At 42.8% G+C, this 27148-nt stretch overlaps 1 pseudogene; it reads left to right on the top strand.

The window, feature by feature from the left end:
• Nucleotides 1-27148, top strand: part of LOC121577760 — a 348720-nt pseudogene that overhangs the window by 129300 nt on the left and 192272 nt on the right.

Here is a 27148-nt window from a genome sequence, read left to right on the forward strand (position 1 = left end):
CTCAAAGGTGCACAAATACGTCTTAATGTCATCTTCCTCCGTTAACTTGACCAGGAACTGATTCGGGCTAGACTCCTGGGCCGTATCACCTTTCAGCTGGGCTACCTGCGCTACCAATCGGAAGTTTTGTTGGCGCTGCTCCTCCAGCGCTTGCTCCTGGAGAGCCTGTTGCTTCTGCTGGCTGAGGTTAAACTGAGCCACCAGTTCCTCCATGGAACCCAAAGTTACTGAGTTGCCCGCATTCTCCACCATATGTGGTAAACCATGGGGTGTTGGGTTTGAGCGCACAGAGATGGACACAGAGACAGGGAGATGCTAGTCAGAAAACACGCCTTTACTGGGCAACATAAAATAAACGTAACAACAAAATAACATAGGGTTGGCTCGGTCCTTCTTCAGGGCCACCTCCTTGTATTCGGTTCCGTGTCCGGGAGCTTTGTTCCCATCTGTAGGCTCACTCCCTGCCTCTCTTTTTCTCTCCCGCGGTGTGCCACGGTGCTCCATTTATGTGGCCTGCAAGACTGGTTGACACTCTCCCCTAATTGCCCCTAATTGGTGCCATCAGCATCGGGGTGTCCAGCAGTACCAGTACTCCCAGAAGAGGGAGCCAAAGTCACGGCACGTACCTTCCCTCTATCACCAACCCCCGGGGAAGACCCCCCGGATACCGCAATATGGAAACGTTCACGAAAATGTATTTAATCAAAATCATTCAGTGGGTTGCTCCTGTCTATAACAGCCCTTCTGTCTGGCCTTAGTGGTGCTCTTTGATCATATTTTTTTTGAATACCATTAAATGACTCCTGAGTGGCGCAGTGATCTAAGGCACTGCATCGCAGTGCTAGCTGTGCCACTAGAGATCCTGGTTCAAGTCCAGGCTCTGTCGCAGCAGGCTTTGAGACCCATGGGCGGCGCACAGTTGGTCCAGCGTCGTCCAAGGTAGGGGAGGGTTTGGCCGGCAGGGATGTGGGTTCGTTTCCCACGGGGGGCCAGTATGACAAAAAACTAAACAAAACAAAAAAACATGTATGCATTCACTAACTGTAAGTCGCTCTGGATAAGAGCGTCTGCTAAATGACTAAAATGTCAATGTAAATGAGTGTGAATAGATATGTTTAGAAAATCCCAACACTGAATAAAGAAAGGAGCAGGCATATAGGCATGTTAGGCTCATTTTAGAAGACTGTGATTGGTTCTGGGAATGTTATCTCATGGAGGAAGCAGCCAATACTGTCTTACCCCAGGCTTTGCTGACATCCTCAGCTTCTTCCACATCCCCACCCTGTCTCAACCCTCCTTCCAGATCTCTTAGGCTCTCTGGCGTATCACAATTCACCACATTCACTCTAACACAGAACTCCCCCACCTAACTCTACACTCTAGAACCTAAAAGGGTTCTTCGGCTGGCCCCATTGGAGAAGACTTTGAAGAACCCTTTTTGGTTCCAGGTAGAACCGTTTTGGGTTCCATGTCAAATCCTTTCCACAGAGGGTTCTAAATGGAACCCAAACGGGTTCTACTTGGAACCAAAAAGGGTTTGACATGGAACCAAAAAGGGTTCCCAGCCGAATAACCCTTTTTTATAACAGTGTACCATCCACTGCCACAGTAAGAAATGGCCGTCGACACACCAAACCACCAGAGATCCCCAATGATTCCCTGCAGTAAACATCTCAAGTCAGTCTGGAGGAAAAATAACACACTCAGGGTTAAAGTGCCCGTTGCCAATGAGACAGGGGGCCATACTTTTTACAGGACACTACATGTTACATCAAGAGCTCTCCAGCCTGCACGTTCTATTGCTCCCATTCCTCTTCCCATTTTTTCTCTCTGTAATCATCATGTGTGGAGGATTATGTTGTTGAGGCCAGTGCAGGTGTCCATCACGGTGGGAATAAGACAGAGGGCCTTGGACCTTCCAGAGAATGAATGGTGCCATTATCCCAAGAGCATACCACTTGAAAAGTGGATTACAAATGTTCTTTATTTCTTTTTGTGGTAACACTTTACTTGACACACAGCGTCATAACACCTTATGACACGGTCATAACCATGTCATAATTTGTCATAACAGCTTAAATAACTTGTCATAACCTGTTTATAATTAAGCAATAAGGCCCGAGGAGGTGTGGTTTATGTCCAATATACCATGTTCTTTTGCAAGACGCAACGCGGAGTGCCTGGACACAGCCCTTAGCCGTGGTATATTTGCCATATATCACAAACCCCCAAGGAGCCTTATTGCTATTATAAACTGGTTACCAACACAATTAGAGCAGTAAAACTAAATGTTTTATCATACCCGTGATATACGGTCTGATATACCATGGCTTTCAGCCAATCAAAATTCAGGACTCAAATCACCCAGTTTATAATATGGTCATAACACTGTCATGACACATATATTTAGACCTGTTGTGACGTTCTGTATTTTGAGTTATATGTAAAAACTCTTATGTAGGTGTCTACATGATTCTACAATGTAGAAAATAGTCAAAATAAAGAAAGACCCTGGAATGAGTAGGTGTGTCAACTTTTGACTGGTACTGTACATATTACCTAATTACCTCGACTAACCTGTACCCCCGCACATTGACTCAGTACCGGTATCCCTTGTATATAGCCTCATTATTGTTCTTTTATTGTTGTTCTTTTATTTTTTTACCTTAGTTTATTTAGTAAATATTTTATTGACTCTTATTTTTCAGAAAACTGCATTGTTGGTTAAGGGCTTGTAAGTAAGAATTTCACGGTAAGGTCTACACCTGTTGTATTCGGCGCATGTGACAAATACAATACAACTTGATTTGATTTGTATTAAGAGGCATCCTTGAATTGCAATTCAGCAGGGCTATGGTTATTAAGCAGTCCTGCTGAGAGAGGATAAAAGTGGACAATCTTTTTTGTGAAGAGCATTTGAAGAGTGGAGAAAGATCATTCTCAAGAAGGGAGGAAAAATGCCTGCACAACATTTACCATTATCCCCTGAATGTTGACTGCACCCATGTCTGTCCATGTCTCTGGAATTGTCTCTCTCTATTTTGAGTAACTTTGATAATTGATATTGATACAACATGAAGGACAGACATGTTATCTGTGCCCTCTAACAAAAAATTCCAGGCAGCCTATGTTTGTGACAGTCATTTCATGGACACAGCTGTAGCTACAATGACAGCCCAGACATATTCCTCTTTTTAGTTACCACCAGACTCCCCCTTCATAGTACAGTTTTAGTGCACTAAATGGATGTGCTGCTGGAATCTCATGACAGTATCCGACTAATCTGATTAAATCAAACAACAACTTTTGAATGGGGGGGGGGCTGTTTGCTGTTTTTGTGCAATTTCCCAGGGTGGTCTCACTATGTCTAAGACATCCTGGTTCTCTCTGGCGGAGCCTGGCAGAACTCCCAGCTCTGTGGGGAAGGGTTGAGGGGATGCATAGCAGACATATAGGGCACATCTCTAGAGCACACTCTGACCTCTGTCTCTTGCCATCGTCCATCAGATGGAGAAAGCGCTGTGATATGTATAGTCTTCCAGCTCCACTGCTCGCTAAGTCCTTATTCATTTGTCTGTCTTCGCTTCCTTTGGCAACAGAATGCCCACCACTACCAACCCCACTTCTCCCACTCCTAACCATGACAACCACCCCCATCCCCTCCCATCTCTCCCTGTGACTCATTTCACATGATTAACCTTTTAATTTATGTTTTTGCTTTTAATTATTTGAAGCTTGTGTGCGTCAAGGGATAAAGAATACAGTGCAGCAAGCTGCTGGGGGTGTGGAGCGGAGCATGTTAAGAAACCGAGCTTTGTCATATCTCTTTGACAACAACCCCATGAGTGTCAGGGCAATACTGCAGCGATGAGATTGAGTTCAAGTTTATTCTATTAAGTGTTGAAATAAAAATGATTTATTTTCAGTGCCCCAGCCGTAACTCCGCCGAAAGGCTCATATTAAAAGCGTAAATATTTGATGAAAAGTAACTCATAAGCTTTAATTAGAGGTATTTGGGCTTAAATAAAACCCAATTCCAGAGCATGGCGATGTTTTCAATAACAACTGTATATAGTAATTAAACCCAATGAGTGCAATTTGTGTCATCTCACCTCACAGATACCGTAGAGAAGAAACCGAACATAAAGAGGTGTTGTTCAGTCTTCAGAGAAACACTCCTATCCTTTCATTCCTCATCCAGTCTCTCATGTATTGCTGAACAGTGTAGTCCTTGGGGAGGTTGTTATTGTCAAAAAAGGAGCCCTCTTCAGAAATGAATCCCTTTGCCAGCAGATCCATGCCATTTTGGAGGTTGAGGGGGTGATGTGGATCGTTTAGCCACAGCTGTAATCAGGAAGACATACAGAGTTGTCGCCCCGGTGATGGATCCCCCTTGTTTTGGCAGCCTTATTTCTGAGCTGTGGAGCCACTTTGATTCATTCAAATCCTGCTGTGTTCATCACAGACCAGGTATATGTCAGAGTGTGCGTGTGTGTGTGCAGTCTGTTTGTGTGCTTGTGTGGGCGTGTATGTGCAGTCTGTTTATGTGCTTGTGTGGGCGAGTAGGTGGGCGTGTGCAGGTGCGCATACGTGTCTTTTAGAAAGCCAGAACCTCCAGAGTGGCCTGGTCCCCTACACCTAAATTAAACCTGGATCTCCAGCCCCACACGATTTGCTGGGTCACACTCAGCATACAAATCTGTAATTGCTATCTTCAATGTCATTACGCTTGCTGCCATTTACATTTCTCAGCCTGTATAAAACGCGTCTGGATCATCTCTCTGGGCCTAATCATGGAATTTGTGATTAAATTGTGTGGTGTCGTACATTTTCCCACCACATATTGAAAAGGGAGGGGGCTTTGGAATACTTAGGGGGAAGACTAGTTGGGGTTGGGGCTGGTGTAGAAGTGGCTGATTCTCATAGACCCAGACCCAAGTCGATGTCACAGTAGAAAATGATAACATTCGGGGGCAGATGTTTTCCCTCAAAGAAATTATTACATTTGCAATGTAAAACCAATCTACATGCCTTGTTCTTATTACATGCACTGTGACTTCAAGAGTGAATCAGATGAAAGCAGTCAAATAACTGTAATGTCAGATAATAATGGGATCACAATGGGGTTTCTCGCCCGGCGCAACGGCCCCCATATGTGTAGCCTGGAGAGGAAGTGTGGCCGGCTGGTCGGCCTCCGCTGAGAGATTGAGATTTGATTGGCTTAGGCAGAGCCATACGAACTCTTCCTCACCTGTGGGACGCTGTAGAAGTTAATGAAGCCACTGGCACACAAGGACAATGTGTGTTGGGTTGGCACGCATTAAAAAGATGCACTGATATTGTGCTGATTCAATGAGTAGGAGGACGACTGAAGATCATGCTTAGGTTATTTATTGTCAACCCACAGCAGCTAGTCAATGCATACTAGACGATCCCTACACAGTGGAAATATTTTTTGGCTTGCAAGAAGTTTGTTTGGTTTGTAAACAGTGAAAACGTGGTGGTTTAGCTCACAGTTAAAATACATGGCTAGCATGCAGTTGAAATACAGTAAATACAGTAAAAATACAGTAAGTACAGTAAATGGTGTGTGTGTTGCCTTTAGGGATTGTGATTTAAAAGAAGGGGAATGACAGTGCTGATGATGATGATGATGCAAACATAGGATCCACATGTCTGACACATGGGCTGTTTTTAGCCAGCACGTTCTGTTTTCTTTATAATCAAACATACTGTAGCATGAGAAGGATGATCGATACAGTGAGGGAAAAAAGTATTTGATCCCCTGCTGATTTTGTACGTTTGCCCACTGACAAAGACATGATCAGTCTATAATGTTAATGGTAGGTTTATTTGAACAGTGAGAGACAGAATAACAACAAAAACATCCAGAAAAACACATGTCAAAAATTTTATAAATTGATTTGCATTTTAATGAGGGAAATAAGTATTTGACCCCTCTGCAAAACATGACTTAGTACTTGGTGGCAAAACCCTTGTTGGCAAGCACAGAGGTCAGACGTTTCTTGTAGTTGGCCACCAGGTTTGCACACATCTCAGGAGGGATTTTGTCCCACTCCTCGTTGCAGATCTTCTCCAAGTCATTAAGGTTTCGAGGCTGACGTTTGGCAACTCAAACCTTCAGCTCCCTCCACAGATTTTCTATGAGATTAAGGTCTGGAGACTGGCTAGGCCACTCCAGGACCTTAATGTGCTTCTTCTTGAGTCACTCCTTTGTTGCCTTGGCCGTGTGTTTTGGGTCATTGTAATGCTGGAATACCCATCCACGACCCATTTTCAATGCCCTGGCTGAGGGAAGGAGGTTCTCACCCAAGATTTGACGGTACATGGCCCCGTCCATCGTCCCTTTGATGCGGTGAAGTTGTCCTGTCCCCTTAGCAGAAAAACACCCCCAAAGCATAATGTTTCCACCTCCATGTTTGACGGTGGGGATGGTGTTCTTGGGGCAGCATTCCTCCTCCTCCAAACACGGCGAGTTGAGTTGATGCCAAAGAGCTCCATTTTGGTCTCATCTGAACACAATACTTTCACCCAGTTCTCCTCTGAATCATTCAGATGTTCATTGGCAAACTTCAGACAGCCCTGTATATGTGCTTTCTTGAGCAGGGGGACCTTACGGGCGCTGCAGGATTTCAGTCCTTCACAGCGTAGTGTGTTACCAATTGTTTTCTTGGTGACAGTTGATGGCTGACTAAATACTTTTTTTCCCCACTGTGTATGTGTATATATATATATATATATATATATATATATAATTGTTTTACTGCTCTAGGGATATAATTATTGCTTGGATAACCTTATTTACTAATATGTATTGATTTATTTTTCACTCTTTATGTGGTGCGCACTGCACAGAACACCGGAAGAATTATCAAGAATTATCACTGAATTATCACAGTGAATTATTGTAATGTTTGTTTATGTGTCAATTAATCCCATAAGGGATGGGTTGCAAACAGGCGATTTTACACTAAAATAAAATGTCATTCATTCATACATACAAAATTGCATGTAAAACTTTGTCACTTTAATATACAGGACTTACTCCATTAATTAATAATGTGGTTGTTGTGGTAGGAACACTGTTTCTGAACTATTCATTTAACTAACATCTAGTTGTAGTCGGCCATTTTAGTGGATTTCTATGGCATTATTTGAAGTATGCAAACTTTTATTAAAACAATCTAGAGCCAAGTGGATTGCTGATTAAAACTCAAGCACACAGTACGTAAGTGCCTGGGACATTTGCATCATGAGGACATTGTTTCTTCAGTTTGATTGTGTGTTCTTTCATTTCAAAAGAGTCTCTCTTCCTCTACTTGTCCTTCATTATGTTGTCACTAGCTAATTACTTTTTTAAAAATCTGTAGAACTTTGTTGCAGATTTGCATAGGGTAAGATAAATGTTTGCATCAACTCTCCCAACTTCCACCTCAGAAACTATAATTGTTTCACTGAACCACCCGAATAAAACTCTCCCAACTTCCACTTTAGAAATTAGAATTGTTGTAAACTACAGCGGTTCAATGTTTCAAGGACTAGACTCAACTTACTTTATTCAGCTAGCTAACTATGACGCCATAGCTAACTAGCATGCTAGCATCCAATAACACACAGTTTAGCACCAATACTTGGTTACAACAAACTACCAATAGTGTGTTAACACACTAAACAGATAATTCGTGTCCGTGTCTAGTTCTTTCATAACGCAGCAATGATTAAACGTTGGCTAGCTAGCACAAAGATATTGTATTTAGCTACTACAGTACAGCTAGCTGGTAGTGTTGGCTAGCTAGCAATGGCTGCTGTGTTGACTTTTGATGGTGGGGATGGTGTTCTTGGGGTCATAGGCAGCATTCCTCCTCCTCCAAACACGGCGAGTTGAGTTGATGCCAAAGAGCTCGATTTTGGTCTCATCTGATCACAACACTTTCACCCAGATCTCCTCTGAATCATTCAGATGTTCATTGGCAAACTTCAGACAGCCCTGTATATGTGCTTTCTTGAGCAGGGGGACCTTACGGGCGCTGCAGGATTTCAGTCCTTCACAGCGTAGTGTGTTACCAATTGTTTTCTTGGTGACTATGGTCCCAGCTGCCTTGAGATCATTGACAAGATCCTCCTGTGTAGTTCTGGGCTGATTCCTCACTGTTCTCATGATCATTGCAACTCCACGAGGTGAGATCTTACATGGAGCCCCAGGCCGAGGGAGATTGACAGATATTTTGTGTTTCTTCCATTTGCGAATAATCGCACCAACTGTTGTCACCTTCTCACCAAGCTGCTTGGTGATGGTCTTTTAGCCCATTCCAGCCTTGTGTAGGTCTACAATCTTGTCCCTGACATCCTTGGAGAGCTCTTTGGTCTTGGCCATGGTGGAGAGTTTGGAATCTGATTGATTGATTGCTTCTGTGGATAGGTGTCTTTTATACAGGTAACAAGCTGAGATTATGAGCACTCCCTTTAAGAGTGTGCTCCTAATTTCAGCTCGTTACCTGTATAAAAGACACCTGGGAGCCAGAAATCTTTCTGATTGAGAGGGGGTCAAATTCTTATTTCCCTCATTAAAATGCAAATCAATTTATAACATTTTTTAAACATTTTTTTCTGGATTTTTTTGTTGTTATTCTGTCTCTCACTGTTCAAATAAACCTACCATTAAAATTATAGACTGATCATTTCTTTGTCAGTGGGGAAACTTACAAAATCAGCAGGGGATCAAATACTTTTTTCCCTCACTGTATGTGATCTTGTTGTTTCCTTCCTTTTGTCCTCTGAGAGTGCTAGACTTAGATGTGCCACTCTTCCCCTGTGCTCTTATATTAAGCCCACTCTTTCCCCAGTCGTGCAGCTAAAAGAAGAATGTTGAAAGTACTTGATTCACTTCTGTTCAAACAGAACACTTCCACCAGGCAAGTCTGTGCTTCTACCTATTTGTTGTTTTTCAGTTGCAGTTTATTCAGATGTTTTCGTTTTTTTTATTTCTCCACTACTGTTCTGAAATGTAGGTATTGTATATCCCAAATCCCAAATTGACCATTTATAATTTGGCAGTTGGTCTTGATTTATGTGTGCCTGTGTTTGCCTTTGTGGTTTTTGTGTGTATGGAAATCTGTTGAGAGGAGGCAAGTAAGGAGAACATTCAGCACATCTCTTGGCCACATACTGTCAACACACTATCACAGCTTATTACATTTACATTACATTTACGTCATTTAGCAGACGCTCTTATCCAGAGCGACTTACAAATTGGTGCATTCACCTTATGATAGCCAGTGGGACAACCACTTTATAATTTTTTGTAAAAAAAAATTCTAATTTTTTATTTTTAGAGTATTTTTTAATTTTCATTTGTATTATATATATATATATATATATATATATATATATATATATATACACACACACACAGTGGGGAAAAAAGTATTTAGTAAGCCACCAATTGTGCAAGTTCTCCCATTTAAAAAGATGAGTGAGGCCTGTAATTTTCATCATAGGTACACGTCAACTATGACAGACAAATTGAGATTTTTTTTCTCCAGAAAATCACATTGTAGGATTTTTAATGAATTTATTTGCAAATTATGGTGGAAAATAAGTATTTGGTCACCTACAAACAAGAAAGATTTCTTGCTCTCACAGACCTGTAACTTCTTCTTTGAGAGGCTCCTCTGTCCTCCACTCGTTACCTGTATTAATGGAACCTGTTTGAACTTGTTATCAGTATAAAAGACACCTGTCCACAACCTCACACAGTCACACTCCAAAGTCCACTATGGCCAAGACCAAAGAGCTGTCAAAGGACACCAGAAACAAAATTGTAGACCTGCACCAGGCTGGGAAGACTGAATCTGCAATAGGTAAGCAGCTTGGTTTGAAGAAATCAGCTGTGGGAGCAATTATTAGGAAATGGAAGACATACAAGACCACTGATAATCTCCCTCGATTTGGGGCTCCACGCAAGATCTCACCCCGTGGGGTCAAAATGATCACAAGAACGGTGAGCAAAAATCCCAGAACCACACGGGGGGACCTAGTGAATGACCTGCAGAGAGCTGGGACCAAAGTAACAAAGCCTACCATCAGTAACACACTACGCCGCCAGGGACTCAAATCCTGCAGTGCCAGACATGTCCCCCTGCTTAAGCCAGTACATGTCCAGGCCCGTCTGAAGTTTGCTAGAGTGCATCTAGATGATCCAGAAGAGGATTGGGAGAATGTCATATGGTCAGATGAAACCAAAATATAACTTTTTGGTAAAAACTCAACTCGTCGTGTTTGGAGGACAAAGAATGCTGAGTTGCATCCAAAGAACACCATACCTACTATGAAGCATGGGGGTGGAAACATCATGCTTTGGGGCTGTTTTTCTGCAAAGGGACCAGGACGACTGATCCGTGTAAAGGAAAGAATGAATGGGGCCATGTATCGTGAGATTTTGAGTGAAAACCTCCTTCCATCAGCAAGGGCATTGAAGATGAAACGTGGCTGGATCTTTCAGCAGGACAATGATCCCAAACACACCGCCCGGGCAATGAAGGAGTGGCTTCGTAAGAAGCATTTCAAGGTCCTGGAGTGGCCTAGCCAGTCTCCAGATCTCAACCCCATAGAAAATCTTTGGAGGGAGTTGAAAGTCCGTGTTGCCCAGCGACAGCCCCAAAACATCACTGCTCTAGAGGAGATCTGCATGGAGGAATGGGCCAAAATACCAGCAACAGTGTGTGAAAACCTTGTGAAGACTTACAGAAAACATTTGACCTGTGTCATTGCCAACAAAGGGTATATAACAAAGTATTGAGAAACTTTTGTTATTGACCAAATACTTATTTTCCACCATAATTTGCAAATAAATTCATTAAAAATCCAAAATGTGATTTTCTGGATTTTTTTTTCTCATTTTGTCTGTCATAGTTGACGTGTACCTATGATGAAAATGACAGGCCTCTCTCATCTTTTTAAGTGGGAGAACTTGCACAATTGGTGGCTGACTAAATACTTTTTTTCCCCCCACTGTATATATATTCATTATTATAATTTTTTGTGGGGGGGGGGTAGAAGGATTACTTTTATACTTACCCAGGTATTCCTTAAAGAGGTAGGGTTTCAAGTGTCTCTCCGGAAGGTGGTCAGTGACTCCGCTGTCCTGGCGTCGTGAGGGAGCTTGTTCCACCATTGGGGTGCCAGAGCAGTGAACAGTTTTGACTGGGCTGAGCGGGAACTGTGCTTTCGCAGAGGTAAGGGGACCAGCAGGCCAGAGGTGGAAGAACGCAATGCCCTCGTTTGGGTGTAGGGACTGATCAGAGCCTGAAGGTAAGGAGGTGCTGTTCCCCTCACAGCTCCGTAGGCAAGCACCATGGACTTGTAGCAGATGTGAGCTTCAACTGGAAGCCAGTTAAGTGTGCGTTGAGCGGGGTGACGTGAGAGAACTTGGGAAGGTTGAACACCAGACGGGCTGCAGCGTTCTGGATGAGTTGTAGGGGTTTAATGGTACAGGCAGGGAGCCCAGCCAATAGCGAGTTGCAGTAATCCAGACGGGAGATGACAAGTGCCTGGATTAGGACCTGTGCCACTTCCTGTGTAAGTTAGGGTCATACTCTGCGAATGTTGTAGAGCATGAACCTACAGGTTCGGGTCACTGCTTTGATGTTAGCGGAGAATGACAGGGTGTTAGGGTCACGCCAAGGTTCTTTGCACTCTGGGAGAAGGACACAACAGAGTTGTCAACCGTGATGGCGAGATCATGGAACAGGCAGTCCTTCCCCGGGAGGAAGAGCAGCTCCGTCTTGCCGAGGTTCAGCTTGAGGTGGTGATCCGACATCCACACTGATATGTCTGCCATACATGCAGAGATGCGATTCGCCACCTGGTTATCAGAAGGGGGAAAGGAGAAGATTAATTGTGTGTCGTCTGCATAGCAATGATAGGAGAGACCATGTGAGGATATGACAGAGCCAAGTGACTTGGTGTATAGAGAGAATAGGAGAGGGCCTAGAACTTAGCCATGGGGGACACCAGTGGTGAGAGCACATGGTGCGGAGACAGATTCTCGCAACGCCACCTGATAGGAGCGACCTGTCAGGTAGGATGCAATCCAAGAGTAAGCCGCGCCGGAGATGCCCAACTCGGAGAGGGTGGAGAGGAGGATCTGATGGTTCACAGTATCAAAGGCAGCAGATAGGTCTAGAAGGATGAGAGCAGAGGAGAGAGAGTTAGCTTTAGCAGTGCGGAGAGCCTCCGTGACACAGAGAAGAGCAGTGTCAGTTGTATGACCAGTCTTGAAACCTGACTGGTTTGGATCAAGAAGGTCATTCTAAAAGAGATAGCAGGAGAGTTGGCTATAGACGGCACACTCAAGAGTTTTGGAGATAAAATAAATAAGGGATACTGGTCTGTAGTTGTTGACATCGGAGGGATCGAGTGTAGGTTTTTTGAGGAGGGGTGCAACTCTCGCTTTCTTGAAGATGGAAGAGACATAGCCAGCGGACAAGGATGAGTTGATGAGCGAGGTGAGGTAAGTGAGAAGGTCTCCGGAAATGGTCTGGAGAAGAGAGGAGGGGATAGGGTCAAGCGGGCAGGTTGTTGGGCGGCCGGCCATCACAAGTCGCAGGATTTCATCTGGAGAGAGAGGGGAGAAAGAAGTCAAAGCATAGGGTAGGGCAGTGTGAGCAGGACCAGCGGTGTCATTTGACTTAATAAATGAGGATCGGATGTCGTCAACCTTCTTTTCAAAATGGTTGACGAAGTCATCCACAGAGAGGGAGGATGGAGGGGGAGGAGGAGGATTCAGCAGGGAGGAGAAGGTGGCAAAGAGCTTCCGGGGTTAGAGGCAGAGGCTTGAAATTTAGAGTGGTAGAAAGTGGCTTTAGCAGCAGAAACGGAGGAAGAAACTGTAGAGAGGAGGGAGTGGAAAGATGACAGGTCCGCAGGGAATCTAGTTTTCCTCCATTTCCGCTCGGCTGCCCTGAGCCCTGTTCTGTGAGCTCGCAATTAATCGTCAAGCCACGGAGCAGGAGGGGAGGACCGAGCCGGCCTGGAGGATAGGGGACATAGAGAGTCAAGATTCAGAGAGGGGGGAGAGGAGGGTTGAGGAGGCAGAATCAGGAGATTGGAGGGAGAAGGATTTAGCAGAGGGAAGAGATGATAGGATGGAAGAGGAGAGAGTAGCGGGAGAGAGAGAGCGAAGGTTGTGACGGCACATTACCATCTGAGTAGGGGCAGAGTGAGTAGTGTTGGAGGAGAGCGAGAGAGAAAAGGATACGAAGTAGTGGTCGGAGACTTGGAGGGGAGTTGCAGTGAGATTAGTAGAAGAACAGCATCTAGTAAAGATGAGGTCAAGCGTATTGCCTGCCTTGTGAGTAGGGGGGGACGGTGTGAGGGTGAGGTCAAAAGAGGAAGGAGGCAGAGAGAAATTAGTCAAAGGCAGACGTAGGGAGATTAAAGTCACCCAGAACTGTGAGGGGTGAGCCATCCTCAGGAAAGGAACTTATCAAGGCGTCAAGCTCATTGATGAACTCTCCAAGGGAACCTGGAAGGTGATAAATGACAAGGATGTTAAGCTTGAATGGGCTAGTGACTGTGACAGCATGGAATTCAAATGAGGAGATAGACAGATGGGTCAGGGGGAAAAGAGAGAATGTCCACTTGGGAGAGATGAGGATTCCTGTGCTACCGCCGCGCTGACCAGAAGCTTTCGGGGTATGCGAGAACACATGATCAGACGAGGAAAGAGCATTAGGAGTAGCAGTGTTTTCTGTGGTAATCCATGTTTCTGTCAGCACCAAGAAGTCGAGGGACTGGAGGGTGGCATAGGCTGAGATGAACTCTGACTTGTTGGCAGCAGAACGGCAGTTCCAGAGGCTACCGGAGACCTGGAACTCCACGTGGGTCATGCAAGCAGGGACCACCAGATTAGAGTGGAAGCAGCCACGCCGTGTGAAGCGTTTGTATGGCCTGTGCGGAGAGGAGAGAACAGGGATAGACAGACACATAGTTGACAGGCTACAGAAAAGGCTACAATAATGCAAAGGAGATCGGAATCAAATTAACAAAGCATCTGGGAAAGCGAGAGAGCGGGGCCTCCCTCATGTTTCACTGAAACACTCAAATATAACTCTCCCAACTTCCACTTTAGATTAATAGACTTTAGGGTCTGTTAGCGATGTTACCAAACAGACTAGTTCTGTCTCTTACCTCTAGTTAGTGTCTGGTCTATTAGCGATGTTACCAAACAGACTAGTTCTGTCTCTTACTTCTAGTTAGCGTCTGGTCTATTAGCAAAAACCAAACAGACTAGTTCTGTCTCTTACCTCTAGTTAGTGTCTGGTCTGTTAGCGATGTTACCAAACAGACTAGTTCTGTCTCTTACCTCTAGTTAGTGTCTGGTCTGTTAGCGATGTTACCAAACAGACTAGTTCTGTCTCTTACCTCTAGTTAGTGTCTGGTCTATTAGCGATGTTACCAAACTGACTAGTTCTGTCTCTTGCCTCATGTTACCCATGTATGTATATGTATGTATAAATATATATATGCGAGAGAGGAAAAAAAACATATGGGGGATTGGAAGTGATGCAGACAATTACATTGATGGAAATACAATACATCTATCTGCAATATTAAAGCTGATCTACCCGCAAAAAAAAAATAATAATATGGAATGCTTGTAATTATACTTCAGTATACCATAGTAACATCTGAAAAAATATCTCATATCACTGAAGCAGCGAACTTTGTGAAGACCAATACTTGTGTCATTCTCAAAACTTTTGACCACGACCGTACAATCATATACTACCGTGCACCGCTAACTAGCTAGCCATTTCACAACGGTTGAACTTACAGAGCTCTGATCCAGGATCAAAACAGAACCGCAGAACTCAAGACATGAGAGTGAAATTGTGTTGTATGAATGTGTCTCATATCAGGGACAACGCTGGATTTGGCCCACTTCCACATAATGATATGGCATATTTCAATCACCAAGATTGAGATAAGGTTCCTACCGGAGCTGTTCTCAAAGCTATAAGTTGGAGCGAGAGGAAGTCATTCTGACGGAGCTAATGACATCAACCTTTTTCTCAGAAATGTCTCCAATTTGAGGAATCTCCAAGTCTCTCTTACAGTGGTTTACTGAAGCTTTTTTTTCATTTGACCAAGTCTTCTCACATGTGCAGGTTCTATTCTCATGCTCTCCTTTAGGTTGTCAGTGCTGCCATGTAAATGGCTCTGTTGCATTCCCAAGTGTGTGATAACAACGGTCTCATTCTTGAGCAAGCTTATTGTGAAATAGACACAAATTACTTATTCGAAATTCGGGACAAACACACGAAAAGTGTTTTTGGTGTTTATTACACTATTTTCATCACAACGCATTTCGTGTTTATTACATTTTTTTTTTCTTCTTCATAACGCATTCATGTACATTACACAAATTCCAATATGTTGTGGCTAACATTAGCTAGGCTAGCTAGGTGGCTAACGTTAGCTAGGCTAGGATTTAAGGTTAGGGTTAAGGGTTAAATATCAGGACGTCTGGGACTGCTCAAAGATGGGATCAGTAGCCCACAGATTGCGTCTCTGACCCGCTCACATTAAACGAGTGACAGTGACGGCCGCGCACCCCGAGTAGGCAACGACATGGGGATTTTGTCTCTGATCTCAAAAACGTGTCTGGGACGGCTAAATTGGGCCAAAAATCGTGTAGTGTACACACGGCTTTAGGGGTTAAGGTTAGTTAACATGCTAGCTAAGTAGTTAAAGGGTTAAGGTTAGTGTTAAGGTTAGGAGTTTGGTTAAAGGGTTAGGGTCAGGGGAAGGGTTTAGTTAACATGCTAATTAGTTGCAAGGTAGCTAAAAGGTAGTAAATAGTTGCTAATTAGCTAAAGAGTTGTCCATGATGAGATTCGAACACGCAACCTTTTCGTTTGCAAACATTCACGTTATAGGCCCGACCAACCTCCCTCCTGTCTTAAGTAAGATACTGTCTTTATCTGTGAATGAAATTCACTGTATACAAAATCGTGTACTGCACACGAAAAAATATATTTTTTTCGTGTGCCTGTCACACATTTTCAATAAGCAATTCGTGTCTATTTCATAATAATCTGTGATACTGGGTTGATACTGTTGCTTTTTTTCACTCAGCTATCAGGAGAGTAAACTACCTATTAGCTTGATTAGCTCCCAATCAGTAGAGGTCAAACAGTTTTTTATACAGTTTTAGTATGGATCAGGATGAAACTTTCAATACACAGATACAACAAGACCTACTGTGACTGAAGAATAGCTAAAACCTTTGTTATGGTACGTTATTCATATTCACATAATGGCAGCCATCTTAAAGCAAACCAGGTTTGTTTGCCTACTCTCTACCCTCAGCCCCAGCCCCACCTAATCTTTCATCCTCGGTGACTGCTCTGCCATAGACACATCAGCAAGAAAGATATCAGTTAATATTATATCTGATTTCATTCCAGTGTGTTGCACATGAAAAGGGGAGCAAACTGATCATTTGTGCCACTGTTTCTGACTTGTGAGATGAATGGCGCCCAGACGCGGCCATTGTGCCGTGAAACGCAAGGATGTAATCATCCTCTCCAAATGCTACAGGATGCGGTTTTATGTTGGGTATTGGACTCGGATGTCTCTTTCATTTTTATCGCCTGTGCCAGAGTTTTAGATTTTCTTTCTCGCGTCAGCGATTCAACACTTTAGATGTGTTTTGTATGAATCCAGCCTGCATATGAAATCAATATGTGCCAACTCTTGATGTTTCATAATGGTCCAGTTCTTCATAGAAGTATATTTGGTATAGTTGATTGCTATGCTTCGCTTAACTTTCATTTAGATTCAACACTGCTGTTTGTCTTTACGAATTATATCTGCCATGGTGCAATAGAATATGGAGATAATTTAGTATTTCTTCATGTCAGTATTCAAAACATGTCTGGCTGCAAAGTGATTTGAATCAAAGTGTGAGTCAAGGGAGCATCAACAACATTTGATCCAAAATGTTATTTTTTTATTGCTTATATGAAAGTCTTTTTTAAGCAATAAATTAACATACATCCTGAATCCTATGTTCCTGGTTTTGGTCTCTGTCATGTGAGTCTGTTACATGCTTGTGGAGAAAAGAGTACCTACATCCTATGTCAAGTTTCCCTTTTTTGTCAATCTAAGATGCATTTCAGATGGTCTAACTTTTTTTCTTGTTGTTCCTATTTTCCCTCAATCTCTCCTTAATTGTTGGCTCCTGTTTCTCAGAGAACTGTTTCCTGGGTATTGATGTCAGAACACTGTTATTGATCCAATGACCTGAGTCTGAGGGAAAAATGTCCTTCAGCCTTTGGACATTTGCTCTCAAAGTCCTTCCATCTGTCATCAACACGTCTCGCTTTAGTAACAAAGCTTGATTACTTTTCAGTGTGCAACTGCACTGAGATGTGGATTGTGAGACATTCTGTGAAATATGCTTCATGACCTATAACTCAGCAGAAATGTATCATTTTTGTTCCATGACAAAACTTCCCCTCGTACTTAGGTTATGAGAGGTATGAACGTGGTACTTTTCTTTTTTTTGTTACTTAAAGTCCAGAATACTGAAAGAGTCTGCTTTTAATCCCCTTACCATGCTATTCAATAGGGACATTACAATGAGCTTGTAAATGGTTTGTAGATACTTTATAGACTCTTTGTCATCTCACTCTCACTCTCTCTCTCTTGTTTTCTCTCTCTTTCTCTCTCTCTCTCTGTTTGTGGACGATGTCTGCTGTGTTTTCTTTTCTGTGCAGTTTTCTCTTCTCTCTGAACACTGCATGTTTTTCACTCATACAGAGTTCAGTTGTATGAAAGCAGTCATACTCAATTATATCACATCAGTTTGTACTCTATCCATACTTTTCTGAAACACAGTTCTGCTGCTTTTTGTTTGAGTTTCAGTTTGTACAAGCATTGGTCGTTGATTTTTCATATAGCTCTCAAACCTTTTGCAACTATGAGAGTGTTTCTCCACTGTTATTATTTCCAAGTCCAAATACTACACACTCACACTACACACACACATGCATGCACACACCCACAAATCTACGGAAACAGCCTGTCATGTAGAAATGGGATTTCACACACAACCACACATGCACACACAATCACCCTACTCGCTGCTGCTACTATTTGTTGTATTATATTTATCCTGCTGCTCTTCACTTTAACTTGATTACGGCTCGATTCAGTCCTATGAAATTTGTAATTGTGTTGTTTTTTACATTGGATAAAAGTAGACTCAGAGCCCAAAAATGGTATATCATACACTACAGTTGAGGAACAATGGGAAGGTAGTTCTGCTTTGAAAGTTGATAAACTTGTAACCTCACTTTTGAGAAAATGTCCCTTGAATGTAATGGTAAACCTACTGGAGTGCTCTTCTTTGTCTACAGCCATTCAGCATCGTTTACACCCTCTTAAGCCTTAGCCCCACCCATCTCTTTAACGATTCAGATGAGGCCATGTACTAAACAACCAAAGATTTCAAGACTAAAGGCTGGTTTACACTACGTCTATCGACAGATGTTGCAGTGACATCATGAACATTAAATTGTCGTCCAAAATCAAACTTGTGGTTGACGTTATGAAAAGGTATAAACACAAAACACTACAGGCTGCATGACATCAGTAGCCTGGTGGTCCAAAATAGCACAACTATTGTATTTTAACATCAATAAACCCACCCGTTTAAACATGAATTTAGTATATGTCAATCTAGCAAATCAGGCAACTAAAAGCAACTTTCTAAACAATGTTTTGGTTAGTTTCTAGCTTGTTAGCTAGCTAGCTAATGTTAAGTTAGCTGGCTAGTCAGTTCACATAATGACCATATCATATAGCTGACGACGACTTCACTTTAGCTCATTTGTCTTCATTTTTACAGGAAAATAAACTCACAATAAGATCATTATTTACAAGTTAATGGTGAGCTAATTACAGAAAATAGCTTACGGTTGTGAGTGTGACGAAATAAAAGCAGGGCATTCTACCGGAGAGTTGTTGTACTTGGACACTGTCTCGTTGGCCTAACGTTATATCCTAATTTGACTTTGGTGCAGGTCATGTTCTTCACATTACCATCTCTGGTAAACACATACTATATCAACTAAAATCAAAGTTTATTTGTCACATGCACAGGATACAGAAGGTGTGGTGAAATGGTTACTTGCATAGTGGAGTATTTTGTTTAGCTAGCTAGCTAAACAATGAACCATAATCCCAACTCATAACGTTACTACCCTGCATGAATCTGCAGGTAGCTCACCAACCATGTTCAGTGTTAGCTAGCTAACGAACATTAGGCTAAAACTAGCAATGCAAGTGGTTCTTAGATACGAATTATACACTGCTCAAAAAAATAAAGGGAACACTTAAACAACACAATGTAACTCCAAGTCAATCACACTTCTGTGAAATCAAACTGTCCACTTAGGAAGCAACACTGATTGACAATACATTTCACATGCTGTTGTGAAAATGGAATAGACAACAGGTGGAAATTATAGGCAATTAGTAAGACACCCCCAATAAAGGACTGGTTTTGCAGATGGTGACCACCGACCATTTCTCAGTTCCTATGCTTCCTGGCTGATGTTTTGGTCACTTTTGAATGCTGGTGGTGCTTTCACTCTAGTGGTAGCATGAGACGGAGTCTACAACCCACACAAGTGGCTCAGGTAGTGCAGCTCATCCAGGATGGCACATCAATGCGAGCTGTGGCAAGAAGGTTTGCTGTGTCTGTCAGCGTAGTGTCCAGAGCATGGAGGCGCTACCAGGAGACAGGCCAGTACATCAGGAGACGTGGAGGAGGCCGTAGGAGGGCAACAACCCAGCAGCAGGACTGCTACCTCCACCTTTGTGCAAGGAGGAGCAGGAGGAGCACTGCCAGAGCCCTGCAAAATGACCTCCAGCAGGCCACAAATGTGCATGTGTCTGCTCAAACGGTCAGAAACAGACTCCATGAGGGTGGTATGAGGGCCCGACGTCCACAGGTGGGGGTTGTGCTTACAGCCCAACACCGTGCAGGACTTTTGGCATTTGCCAGAGAACACCAAGATTGGCAAATTCTCCACTGGCGCCCTGTGCTCTTCACAGAGGAAAGCAGGTTCACACTGAGCACATGTGACAGACGTGACAGAGTCTGGAGACGCCGTGGAGAACGTTCTGCTGCCTGCAACATCCTCCAGCATGACCGGTTTGGCGGTGGGTCAGTCATGGTGTGGGGTGGCATTTCTTTGGGGTGCCGCACAGCCCTCCATGTGCTCGCCAGAGGTAGCCTGACTGCCATTAGGTACCGAGATGAGATCCTCAGACCCCTTGTGAGACCATATGCTGGTGCGGTTGGCCCTGGGTTCCTCCTAATGCAAGACAATGCTAGACCTCATGTGGCTGGAGTGTGTCAGCAGTTCCTGCAAGAGGAAGGCATTGATGCTATGGACCGCCCGTTCCCCAGACCTGAATCCAATTGAGCACACCTGGGACATCATGTCTCGCTCCATCCACCAACGCCACGTTGCACCACAGACTGTCCAGGAGTTGGCGGATACTTTAGTCCAGGTCTGGGAGGAGATCCCTCAGGAGACCATCCGCCACCTCATCAGGAGCATGCCCAGGCATTGTAGGGAGGTCATACAGGCACGTGGAGGCCACACACACTACTGAGCCTCATTTTGACTTGTTTTAAGGACAATACATCAAAGTTGGATCAGCCTGTAGTGTGGTTTTCCACTTTAATTTTGAGGGTGACTCCAAATCCAGACCTCCATGGGTTGATACATTTGATTTTCATTGATAATTTTTGTGTGATTTTGTTGTCAGCACATTCAACTATGTAAAGAAAAAAGTATTTAATAAGATTATTTCATTCATTCAGATCTAGGATGTGTTATTTTAGTGTTCCCTGAATTTTTTTGAGCAGTGTATTACTACACAGATCATAAATGTAATGTTAGCTAGCGAGCCAGCCAGCCAGCCAGCTAGATAACGTTAGCTAGCTAGCTAACAGTACACTTTAACTGGAAATGAAAACAATTTTCTGAAAGAATTAGAAATATACAATATTTGAAAATGTATACATGGATGGACACTTCTCCCTCACTGTCATGGATGCCATGGTTGCCCTTAGTTTGAAGATGTAATGCGGAGACAGGTGTTTTATACAACAGCCTTCTGTGTGTTCTCTTACCTGCCTGACTCTGATTTGGATTACGACTCTTTGCCTGCATTGCCGTCAAACTAAGGGCAACCATGGCTGGGTCAGTCATGGCCAGTTCATACTATAACGGCTCAGGCTAAGACCTAGATGCAGACAGTAGAGTCTCCGAGTTTATTACTGAACAAGGGGCAGGCAAAAGGTAAGTCAAGGCAGGCAAAGAGTCGTAATCCAAATCAGAGTCAGGCAGGTACAGGATGGCAGGCAGGATCAGGGTCAGGACAGGCAGAAAGGTCAGAACTGGGAAGACTAGGAAAAACAAAAACTAGAGCACTGGAAACACGGGAACATGCTGGTAGGACTTGACGGGACAAGACGAACTGGCAACAGACAAACAGAAAAAAAGCAGGTATAAAAACACAGGGGATAATGGGGGGAAATGGGAGACACCTGGTGGGGGGTGGAGACAAGCACAAAGATGTGAAACAGATCAGGGTGTGACAGATATCTTTCAAAAAAGCCACTTTAGAAAGGATTACCTACACATACTGACCGACTCATATTATAGACAGAAGCATCTTGGCATGTCCAGCCCATCCATTATCTCAGCCAATCATGGCTAGCGGGAAGGTTCCAGTCTTTTTCCGTGGCTAAACCAACTAGGCTCGTAATGTAACAATTATATTTGTATTTCCAGACGGCATACAAGTTTGTAATTAAGGCACATGAAAGTTCACATTTTCCAGAAGGCATTTCTACCAAAAAGCAGATTTTGATAAAATAAAAAAATAAAAGTTTATGTTCAAATGCCTCTCCTGTGAAGTAGTGACACACGACATATGCCTAGTTTCCTGAAACAAGTCACAAATGTCATGTTAAGTCTTGTTTCATTTTGGTATTCAAACTATACAAATATAATTGTCTTAAATGTAGAACAATGAAAAGAGCATGAAAAAAATACTTTAGTTGTACTGCCTGTCTTTCAGAGGAACAAAGCAGAGGTACGGACAGCAATCCCACTTCTATGAAGCTCTGTTTTATTTCACATTAACCCTTGGAGACTACAGTATACTGAAAGAACACATTGAATTACCTTCAAATTGTACAAAACTCCCTAATAAACCATCACAAATGAGTTCATTTGACTCGGCTCAAGGCAATGGCAACAAAAACAGGAAGTACAATTTGAAATAGCATGCTTGTGTCTCAATTTAGGATTCTGCCTCATCTCATTCCCCAGTTGTTTTTCTATCTCCCTGTCTGTTAATAATGCTACCTCTCTGACTTTGTTCCCTTACCTCTCTCGCAGTCTGTGGTTTCCTTAACCAGTCTGCCACTCAGACTTGTTGGTGTGTCTGCTGCGGCCCCTTGAGCGTTTCTGCGACATGTGTCCCGATGAGGTGGCTGACCTCTTCATCACCACCCAGAGAGTGGCTGACTAGGTAGAGAAACACTTCCAGGCCTCCTCCCTCACCATCGCCATACAGGTAATACTGCACACAGTGCCGTCTGTAGCCAACATTTACATCATAGGGTCTACATCCATTTGTAATCTTGCTTCTGTCGCTCATTTCTGGTCCATATCAGACAAAAGAAGACTAAAAAGTGAATTACTATTCAAGTTCTACATTATTTAGAATAATGTGAGCCATGTATCCTTGATGTTCTATTGGGTGTGTTAGAGAGAGAGAATTAATAAATAATTAATGATTGAGTGAGTATGTGAATAACCAATTGAATTGAAGTGAGTCACTGTCTGAGTGTGTTAGTGAAAGAAAGTAAAACATCAAAACCACAGAGGCTTAGAGAGTAACAAGACTATATCAATCTCACACTTATTCAGCCTGTAGATCTGCATTGGAATAAGAGGCATTACTCAGGCTAGTTGCATCGAGAGCCAACAGAAGATCCCCACCTGCTGGAACAATACAAGAACAGGTACTCCTTGGACTCCCAGGCAGGGTCTGACAGGCAGGCAGCTTATCATTTCACAGGCTCTGTCATTCTGCATAACCTGTGATATATATGCTAATGTTCAAATGGCACCTAGCTCGCTTGGCAGCCCGACACAGAAAATAATTTCATGTGTTCGAAAAAAGATGGGAATAATCTTTACAGGGATATCATTTTCTTTGACTTGAGGGGTCTAGAGAAGTGATGATGTGAGATTAGTTGTGACAGCTCCGAGGTTAGAGTCCTAAAATTGAGGCACTGTATAAAGCAACGCTCTCCACAGGAGGGCTGCTGTTCGCTGCGTTGTGTGCCACATGAGTGACAAACAAAATCACACAACACCGACCTGAGAAAGGAGATATGTTAAAATGTATAACTTAAACCTTACGTTATAATGCAGAGGTTCATCTGTGATCCTATTTTCACAAAATTAATTTTTGCCATACAGATGTTCCTTTGAGGCCTCTCATAGTCTCCCGAGTGGCGCAGTGGTCTAAGGCACTGCATCGCAGTGCTAGCTGTGCCACTAGAGATCCTGGTTCGAATCCAAACTCTGTCGTAGCCGGCCGTGACCGGGAGACCCATGGGGCAGCACACAATTAGACAGCGTCGTCCAGGGTAGGGGAGGGCATGGCCGGCAGGGATGTAGCTCAGTTGGTAGAGCATGGCTTTGCAACGCCAGGGTTGTGGGTTCGATTCCCACAGGGGGCCAGTATAAAAATGTATGCACTCACTTAACTGTAAGTCGCTCTGGATAAGAGCATCTGCTAAATGACTAAAATGTAATTGCTCTTAGTGATACATTTGTCTCCTCAATTCCCGATGCCTATGGTGGAAAAAGCATTATAACTATGCAGGCTGTATGTGATGAGGTGATTTCAAAGGAGTCAGGCTCAGGAGGGTAAATAACAGGATTTATTCTGAAGCACAAAGTTACGCAGTAATGCGTCAACACACTCCAGTGCGCAAAACAGGCGCACTGGAAATTACAATACAAAATACACGGAGCTCCACCGAGCACACACAAAGACAAGGGGGGCAGAGGGAACACTTATACAGGTACTGATGAGGGGATATGAACCAGGTGTGTGTAATAAACAAGACAAAACCAATGGAATGATGAGATGAGGAGCGGCAGTGGCTAGAAGGCCGGTGACGATGACCGCAAAAGCCTGCCCAAACAAGGAGAGGAGGCAGCTTCGGAGGAAGTCGTGACACTGTAATTTGCTCTAATTTAACTCTATTGTAAATGCATGCATGATGATGCTGTTAACTGAATCTGCCAACTTGCCAAAGAGAAACTATTTCCACACACAGCTTTCATGTGACAGAGAAGACACTAAAGCATGAATACAGCTCAATGCCGAAGGACAGAAACAAAACAAGAAGAAAAACTTTTCAGATTCAAGTGGGGATGAGGAGGTGCTGCCACGGTTCATCTGAAATTAAAATCCTGTTGAATTATTAACACAGGTATTCCTGAATTCCCAAACGTTCCTAATTATCTTTTTCTGTTCCCACGAGGATGGCCCTGAAACCGGACAAACCGTGAAGGTGAGGACTTAATAATGCACTCCCTTTAAATTTATCATGAGGCCTCAGCAACAGTTAAATGCTATTAAATAATCATTGTATTTCATTTACAGGTCCCAAACTCTTGGCATATGTAAATTATTCAGTGATCTAGTTTAAAATGCTTTGTCTATAATCTTTTGGGGGAAGATGGAATGACATTCGCTGACCTGGTGGCTAGGGGGTCTGCCACTCTAAAGGGTGTGAAGGGTGTCGGGGGATCCCACCCTTGCCTCCAGCACTGACAGTAGCCTAGACCTGGGTCTGCCTGACAATAACTTCCCTCACTTGTCCTAATTTTTATGTCTGTAGTGAGATATCGGTCACTTTGAGATTAATTATATGATAGCATCATTGCTTTGTGTTTTATTGGACAAAATATGTGGCAAGCGTGTTGGACAATCATATTTCTGAAGTTTATAATCTGTTATAATACATACTGTATCTCATCTCAAACATTAGAATTGTATACACTGAACAAAAATATAAGCGCAACATGTCAAGTGTTGGTCCCATGTTTCCTGAGCTGAAATAAAAGATCCCAGACATTTTCCATATGCACAAAAAGCTTATTTATCTCAAATGTTGTGCACACATTAGTTTACATCCCTGTTAGTGAGCATTTTCCCTTTGCCAAGATAATCCATCCACCTAACAGGTGTGGCATATCAAGAAGCTGATTAAAGAGCATGATCAATACACAGGTGCACCTTGTGCTGGGGACAATAAAAGGCCACTCTAAAATGTACAGTTTTGTCACACAACGCAATACCACAGATGTCTCATGTTTTGAGGGAGCGTGCAATTGGCATGCCGACTGCAGGAATGCCCACCAGAGCTATTGCCAGATAGTTTAATGTTCATTTCTATACCATAAGCCGCCTCCAACTTCGTTTTAGAGAATTTGGCAGTGCGTCCAACCGGCCTCACAACCGCAGACCACGTGTATGGCGTTGTGTGGGTGAGCGGTTTGCTAATGTCAACGTTGTGAACAGAGTGCTCCATGGTTGCGGTGGGGTTATGGTATGGGCAGGCATAAGCTACGGACAACGAACACAATTGCATTTTATCGATGGCAATTTGAATGCACAGAAATACCGTGATGAGATCCTGAGGCCCATTGTGAGGCCTATTTCTGTAAAGGTATCTGTGACCAACAGATGCATGCATATCTGTATTCCCAGTCATGTGAAATCCATAGATTAGGGCCTAATGCATTTATTTCAATTGACTGATTTCCTCATATGAACTATAACTCAGTAAAATCTTAGAAATTGTTGCATGTTACGTTTATATTTTTTGTTCAGTATTGATTATGAATGCGCACTGCGCTATTCTATACTACAGTGTTTTTAAGTTCAGTAACAAACTGTAGTTCAACAAGTTTTTATCCCCTTCCTTTTATGCAAATTGTGTTATCCCCAAAGCCCACACACTCATTTCATATTGCATATGGAACACGAGCTTAATTATACATTTATGGCATTTGCCATGAGAGCAGTCTTTGGCCTGAACCGTGGAAGAATATTGAAATGTTAATGGTGTAATTTGAGCAGAGGACATTAAAGCTGGAATCTTTAATGGTGAAACTGCCACGACTGTTTGCGATATTACAACAACAAAGAAGTACTGCAAACAACGCACACAGTTTTTTCCCCCTCTGACATCATTGCACGTGTGATAGAACAGCAGCATATGTACAGCTTTTTTTTTTATTAAGTCAATGGGCGTGTGGAAGACTGCATTCCAGTGTGTTTTAACACATAGAGATCAAAGTCAGTCTTTGCAGAATATATAAAAAAAATACTGAAACACTGAATGCTCAAATATACTCTAGTTCGTGTTATGGTTTTGCACAATTAATGCACAAGGGGATAAGGAATTGCTTTATGTGCATAATATGTTGTCATACCATACTTACTACCCCATCATTTTAATATCCTTGAAAAAAATAAGATTTGAATTGACATTAACTTTTATATACTTTGAAATGGCATTAATTGAAACAATGATTATGGCACTATTAGTAAGAAAATGTACAACTCATTTGAATTAGTCTCAGCCTCGTGAATTTGTGTTCTTTTTGTTAAATATTTCCAGTATATTTCATAACACATTAGTGCATACAGTTAGATCATTTGGTCCCACTTTAAATGACGTACAGCTTATAAATGCTTCATAAAGCCTTCATAAACTATACATGTGTTACAAATCATCTATAACTGTATATCATGCTTTATAAAGGGTTCATAAATGTGGCATAACTGTGTGACATAACCACCAATTTAAAATGTGACATAACCCACTATGTCAAATATTTGACCCACCACTTGCATTCGGTCCGATGTAGCAACATTTTTAAATTGTGTTTTTTACATTGGATAAAAGTAGAGACTCCAAGCTAGAACATGGTAT

This window comes from Coregonus clupeaformis, chromosome 12 (genome assembly GCF_020615455.1).
Source record: "Coregonus clupeaformis isolate EN_2021a chromosome 12, ASM2061545v1, whole genome shotgun sequence".
Classification (NCBI taxonomy): Eukaryota; Metazoa; Chordata; class Actinopteri; order Salmoniformes; family Salmonidae; genus Coregonus; species Coregonus clupeaformis.